Source organism: Sylvia atricapilla, chromosome 21, assembly GCF_009819655.1.
Source record: "Sylvia atricapilla isolate bSylAtr1 chromosome 21, bSylAtr1.pri, whole genome shotgun sequence".
NCBI lineage: Eukaryota > Metazoa > Chordata > Aves > Passeriformes > Sylviidae > Sylvia > Sylvia atricapilla.
This window is the reverse complement of record NC_089160.1, coordinates 452455-459663: the sequence shown is the minus strand read 5'-3', so window position 1 is coordinate 459663 and position 7209 is coordinate 452455.

Sequence of the window (7209 nt, the reverse complement as noted above, 5' to 3'; positions counted from 1 at the left end):
GTGGAAAAAACAACTTACGCAGAGATCGAGCTCTATTTTGCTGCAGAAAAGGCCACAGCAGCCTGGGGCAGGAGATGGCCCGTCCCCCTTTTGGGTGTGTGAGGGCTTGGAGAGCAGTTTGGGGCAGGGGTCTGTGGGCAGAAGAGTGCTGAGCTCGTGGGGCATGAGATTCGGGGATTGTAAGACAGCACTGTGAGGTCTGGCAGGGTGAAACATGGGGCTGCCAGAACCGTGGGAAGGCAGAGAGCCAGGGCTCCACTGAGGAAGGCCGTGAGGGAGGAAGCTCTTCCTGCAGAGGGGAATTACTCCACTTCTCCACATTATATTGAACCTTTTCCCACTGTTGCCTCCGCAACTAGACCGTGGGTAAAAGAGGTGCTCCAAGAGGCGTTTCAGGTTGGGTGATGGTCAGAAAGCCAGGCTAGCAGAGCCTGAGATGGGCACATGACCCCAGGTTCATAAAGACCTGCCTTATTTGCATCCTGGTCAAATTAAAAACAGACAGTTTGAGTAACAGCCTCATCCTGCAGCTGCCTCACCCCATCCCTGCAGGAATCACACCCAGGGTTGCATGGTGCTGACTGGGAGAGCTCTGCATCCGACCACTGCATCCTCCAACATGCCACTGCCCCTGTCCCATTTAAATAGAACCTTTAAAATCTTCAGCATGGTATAATTTGCACCAAAGGACCTTAAGAGGTGGTGGTGAAAAATGTTGTGGCTGTCATGTTCCAGGGAAAGGGGTAAGTCTGGGGAATAAGGGGTGTTCTCCATCAGGGAGTGGAGCTAATCAGGTACCAGTCATGGACTAACTTGAGGAAATGCCAATGGGAATGATCTGTTGCAGTGAAAATATGATAAGGAACCCTCATGAGTAATTCCTCAAGGCAATCAAGCCAGGCCTTGTGCTGCAGGGGGAGCTGGGGGCTCTTTTCCCCCTCGATCCCAGGGACACATCCCCCAGGAGCCTCCAGCAGCCCCAGCTGCTGCCTCACCTCAGCATTTCCTCCACACCACCTTCCTGGGCAGCAGGACTCCTGCCAAGCTCCGCAGCTCCAAGGGCACCCGTGAGCCCTCTGAGTGCTCGGGGCAGCCCCTGACCTGTGTGTCCCCTGGGCCCCCGGGGCCTGAGCGCTCATCTCTGACCGGCTCTGCAGTACTGTGCTTTTGTCATGACTGCTGCGTTTTGTGTCCTTTTTTATATCTCCTCTCCCCACTGTTTTTTGGGCAGAATCCGCATCACTGCCCCCTCCCTGGCCAGAAACCAGAACACGTTGGCTGACATATCCAGCTGGGCATGGCACACTCTGCTCCTGCCGGGCTGCTGTGGGGAGACCCTGCCCCTTCTGGGAATCATGTTGGTGCCAGCCGTGGCCAAGCAGCCAGGCTGGCAGGTGTCTCTGGATAAACTGGGATCGTGGAGCCTTCTCCTCTGGCAGGGTGGGGGCCGCTGGTGACAGCAAAGGTGGCTTATAGTTCCTGGCGCCAGAAGAAGAGGGATGAGATGATGCCTCATGTACTCCATGTCACCTCCATGTCCAGGGCTGGTTCTGCCCCGGACACCTCAGATTTCACTGGGAAGGTGGAGTTGTGGCTGAGGAGCTAGGGGATGGGTGTCCCATTGGGAGGAACAGGGTGTCCATTTCTGCGGGGTCTGGAGGTTTCTCACTGGGTTTCTTGGGGCTTTTCTGAAGAAGGACCCTCCATGCCACTCCTTCTGAGGCAGACAGAGCTCACCTGGGTTTGGCTGGTGCAGTGACACTGTGGAGAGGTGTCACCTCTAACCACAGTCCTCATCCTCCCACATTCCGTGGGCTGTCCCCGCTCTGACAACGACCACTGGCAGCATGGGTGGCACTGCAGAAAGAAGGTGACAGTGTCAGAGTGGCTGCCTTGTCCTCCCTGCTGGGGACAGGGAAGGGTGGGCAGGGAGGCCACAAGTACTGCAGGGCACATGACAGGCCAGGCTGCTGCCTGCTGTCCTGCTGTGCAGCCCCTCTTCCCTCTGCTTCCCAAGGGACACAGTGCTCAGGAGGGATATGGGACAGATCCCACCTCCTGTGTGAGAAACTGGATCTGTTATGAGCTCAGGGGCTGACATTTTGAACCCAGCTGCTGGGGCCAAAACAAGGCTGCTCCTGCCTTGGGAAGGGAATTTCATGGATTGAGATTTTGGTTGACTTCCTCTTTGACCATCCAAGGGAATTTGGGATTGGCCTCTTCCTCCTTCTCCACTCCAGGCCTCCATGGTGGCTGGAGAAGTGTGTGCTGCCCATGGGGAGCAGTACAGACAGGAGTCAGCAGGCACACGCTGTCTCTGCTGCCCTCCTCCTCCACATCCCAGGAGAAGCCCAGGGCTGGGAGGGCACCGCTGACGGGTGAGAATGTGGGATCACCAGGATAAGGCAGGGAGGAACCATGTTGTGCCTGGGAGCCAAAGGAAGACTTGGCAGCAAGGGCAAAGTGATGGAGGGGAGGAAGATACAGTGGGTGAGCAGAGGTTGGGGTGCCAGGGGAGCCCAGAAAGCAGGTGAGGAGCCCTGCAGGGCTGACAGGGTTGAGAGGGGTGCCCACACAGAGCCCTGCCTACACTCCAGCCCTTTTCAATGCAGCACAAGGCTCTAGAGAGTAGCTGGCTGTGGGAAGAACAGGGCCTGCCCCTGCTCCCAGGCTGCCATGCCAGATTCCAGCTCCTTTAGTGTCTGTCCCCCAGCCCTGAGCTTCCCTGGTCTGGCCTCGGTAGCCACCGAGGGCTCCTAATTACAACAGCAGACAAAGAGCTGGGCTCTGACCACAGTGCTGCATCTCACAGCCTGTGCCTGGGGGACGCTGGAAGTGCTGCTGGCAGTCCTGGCAGTGGCCGGGCTGTGTGGGGGCTCGAGCCCCCCAGGAGCTGGAGGCTGGAATCCCAGCAATGCAGGCATCACCCCCAGGCTCCTGGTGGCTGCACTGCCGGCTAAGAAGCACCCCTGGAGGGTCCAGATGGCCTTAGTTTGGGCAGGACAAGGGTGGCCAAGGAAGGTCCAGCCGGGAGCAGAGGTGGAGCAGGAGCATGGAGGAGGCTGGGGCAAGGAGAGACATGGAGCTGAACCAGCCCCACGTCTCCCACAGGCACTGAGTGGGCAGGAGTGTGTCCCAGCATGTGTCCCAGGAGTGTTCCCATGCTTCTTCCTCCTGGCTCTGTGGTGGGAGCTTGGGGCTTGCCAGAGCTCTGTCGTGCAGAAGGGAAGGTGCCACCTCTGCGGCAGCTGTGCTCAAATGAAGCTGCTGTTGTAACACTGGCCAGGGCACACGTACACACAGCTGCCTGCCAGGAGGACATCTGCCTCTGCTCACCCCCCAGATTGGCCTCAGTCCTGCCCTTTGGGGCCCTTCGTGTCCCCCCTGGGAGGTTTTTGGCGCTGGCTGCTCTGGAACTCGACCAGGTGTCCCGCAGCTCTGGGATGCTGCTGGTTTAGGGCTGGGTACCTGATCCCCTGGTGCAGGAGTGCAGCACGGTGCCTTGCTTCCCACCTGGCGTCACTGACATCCCACCCTGACGTGTCACTGGGGGAGCTGCAGGGTGGCAGCAGGGACAAAGTCGTCGGGGGACACAGGGATTTCCTCTCCAGGCAGCTGGGTACAGGCAGAGACCTGCCGTCTCTTGGAGACCCTGAATGTGACAGCACAGCCCGAGTGAGCGGGTTCCTGCTCTGGAGGGTGACAAGTCTGGCGACAGCTCCCCCAGGATGTTCAGAGCCGCAGGTATCGGTGTCCCAGCGCTGTCACCGAACCGGTGCGAGGAGCGGCGGTAACAGCACAGGGACCCCCGAGCCGTGCAGGGCCTCGGCCACCCACGTCCCGGGCGTGCTCCCGCTGCGGGGCGAGGGTCCCGGCTACAGCATCTCGGCAGAATCTCCGGCTCAGGTTGTGCCGTGCTGGATACGGCATCTCCATGGAAACCCCCGGCTCGGGCGGTGCGGGCTGGGGAGATGCCATCTCCACGGAAACCGCTGCGGCGCCCGGATGCGGCCGGGATGCGCCGGGCAGCGGCTACGGCGGCGGGAGGATCGAGGTGTCAGCGCGCCCCTGCTGCGGGGTGATGGAGGCTGAGAGGTTTGGGGAGCGGGGAGCACCCCTGTCCCCGGCACGGGACGGGCTGCGGAGAGCATTTCTGAGCCTGACGTTCCTGCCCCAGTCCTGCCTCCCCTGCCCTGTTTGTCCCGCGCTGTGCCAAGCTGAGCCTCTGGCCTCCGTGCGGTCGGGGGTTAGTGCTCAGCTCCTCTCTCTCCCCTGGGAGTGGAGCTCGGGCCCATTCTGGGGAGGACCGCTTCCAGCCCGTGGGGGTGGAGGTGTTCAGGGACACGGAAATTCCCCGATCCCAGCGAGCAAAGGTACAGGAGCCCAGAGATCCACCCCGGGGATCCAGGACTGCTCCACGGCGGCCCCAGTGCTCACACTCACATCCTGAGCTTGGGAAGCCAGAGGGACAAGATTTCAGCTGCAGAAACAGCCCAGACGAAATATTTTACAGGTTATTTATAGTCTGCTTTAAAAAAAAAAAAAAAGAAAAAAAAAGATAAGAAAAAAGAAACAAAAAAACCCAACCCCCAAAAAGACCAGCGACCAAAAGCCTCTTGTTTGTTGATTTTAAATCTGCCTTTTACTCCGTTCCGCTCCCACCGGCCTCCCGGGACGCGGGGTGCAGGAGCCCGGCTGCACCGGCAGCTCCGCGGCGCTGGGGCGGCCCTTGCTCTCGGGTGGGTCCCTGTCCCGGGGGACCTCGCGGTGGCCTCGTCCCCAGCCCCTCGGCAGCACGGCCGGCCCTGCCCCGCTGCCCGCCGCCCACGTGGGGGCCAGGCCGGGCGGCCCCGGGCCCGGGTTGGCCGCGCTCCCCGGCGGCACCGGGAGCGGCTCGGCCGCGGCTCCCGGCTCCTAAGCCCGGCGTTGACGTAGCCCGGAAAGTAGGCCAGTAAGAGCAGCCGCAGCCGCCCGCGGCTCTCGGGGGACGCGGCGCTGCCGCGGCTGAGGGACGGTTGCGTGTTCGCACCGCGGCCCCGGGGCTCCCGGCGCGGTGGCCGGCGACAACGGGGCTTTGTCCGGGCTCTCCTCCACTCGCAGCCCGCGGCCGGCCCCGCTGGCACGGGGACAGCGCGGATCAGGCCGGGGAAGTCCCCGCGGGGAGCCACCCAGCCCGAAGCCGCGCCGGATTCCCGGCCGGTTACTGTCCCTCTACAAAGGGCTCTTGCCCCCTTCCCCGCCGCCCTGGGAGCTGCCAGTGAGCATCCCTGGCATCCCCCTGTCCTGCGGCAGGACTGTAACGGGGTATTAACTGACAAAACCCAAGCTCCTGTGCCCAGTAAATCCATTTCTGCAGAGAAGTCAGAGGGACAAACGTTGTCTCGATGTGGGGGCTCCAGAGGAGCCTGTGCTGTGGCAGGAGCCCGGAGGGGCCGGGATGTCAGCACTAGTGGTTCTCCCATAACAGTCCCTCCTACTCAACCCAGCAGCTCATGCTAATGCTGTGCCCGTTTATTTTTGAAGCATCTCTGGATAGTGGAAGCCCCAGTTCAAGCCAGTCCAGTCCAGTGCTGCCATCCCTCACAGGATGAGGCAGATTCAGATGTGTGGCTACAGCTGCTCCCTCCCACGCCGAGCATCACCCACACTCAGGCTATGACCCACCAGCTCTGTGCGAGGCAGGGATCCATACAGGGGTCTGCACTTTGGCAGGTCCTGTCGCTGCTCCAGATGATCCAGATTGTGCCAACTGCAGACCGGCTTGCTCCAGGTCTGAGTTGGTGCTACACCTGCTGGCCTCGCTCCTCTGTGGATCTGCACCTGAGGACTGCCCTGGTCCCACCATCCTCCCGGCCCTGGAGGGAGCATCACATCGGAGCTAGGGGGGTCCCAGTACAGGCTGGGGCAGGGCCAGACCTCGCGGGGCAGTGTCCCCCTCCTCAGGGACACAGGTGACACCACAGACGGCAGCACCCTTTTCCCGTGGGGTGGGCCAAATTCGGGGGCTGAAGACGTGTGTGGGGTTCCTCCTCCCTGCGGAGGGGCAAACAGCAGAGGAGCTCTCCGCGGGGCCCGCTGAGCCCGGGCCAGCTCTGCTGTGACAGACCCCGGGGCGCTCCCAGCCCGGTACCCCGAACATCCCGGGGCTGGAGCTGAGGAGGTGGGCTGAGCGCTGGGACAGCCCACCGTGTCCAGCCAAACGCTGTCCGGGTTGGGCAGGAGGAAGGCAGAGCCATTGGCCGGGGCAGGCGAGGGAGGGCTCTTGTAAGAGGGACAGGGACAGCGGTGCCGCGGGGATGTGCTGGCCTCAGCCGCCGGGGACCGGGGGGCTCTGGGGGGCTGCAGGCAGTGGAGGGGCTGGCAGGGGATGCTGCTCCCCCCTGCTCGGAGCGCTGCCCCTATTACTAAAGCAAACACGAGCCCCCCTGTCCTTCACGACATCCCCGGGGCGAAGGTTTCCCGTAGCACAGGGACACGCAGCCTCTGCTGGGGCCACCGGCCTCGCGAGGGGCTCTCGGCGTCACGGCACGGAAATGCTCTCCGCTTCCTTTTTTTTTTTTTTTTTTTTTTCTTTTTTCCCCCAAGCAACACAACCGTGGCCCCGTCACGGCCGGCGCCCTCTGATCCCCGCCCCGGGTGCTGCAGGGCCAGAGACACTCGGGAGGGTCCCCGGCACAGCGCCCCCAGTCCCCTCCCAGCGCAGGCAGAGCCAGAGCCCCGCGGGATGCCCGCAGTCAGCACGGCGGCTGCCTGCACCCCGGCCCCACGGCACGATCCCCGTTTTCTGCTTTGACCCAGCTGCAAGGGACAAGGCTGGCCCCGGGGACAGGCCGTGCCCGGGGCGGGCTGCAGTGCCAAGGTGGGAGGAGGCGTCCTTGACACGAGGGACACGTTTCCTGGGATCAGCAGCAGCTCCAGCTCCTGCGCTGGGGCAAGGAAGTGTCTCTCCAACTGGCACTAAGCACGGCCCACGTTGTAAGTGGGGGGAGAGGCCTGGGGGGATCCCTGCCCAGTCTTTAAGGCTCTGGCACATCCCTCCACTTCTGATGGACGCACCAACCAACCCCTGAGAGGCACCTCACTGTCACACCCTGACGGGTGGCTGGGCACAGAGCATGGGCCTGGAGGTGGGCAGCAGAAGTGGGGGCTGCCCGTGGACAGAGCCAGCTCCCAACACGTGCAGAGCAGCAGCAGCACCTAACAGAGCCA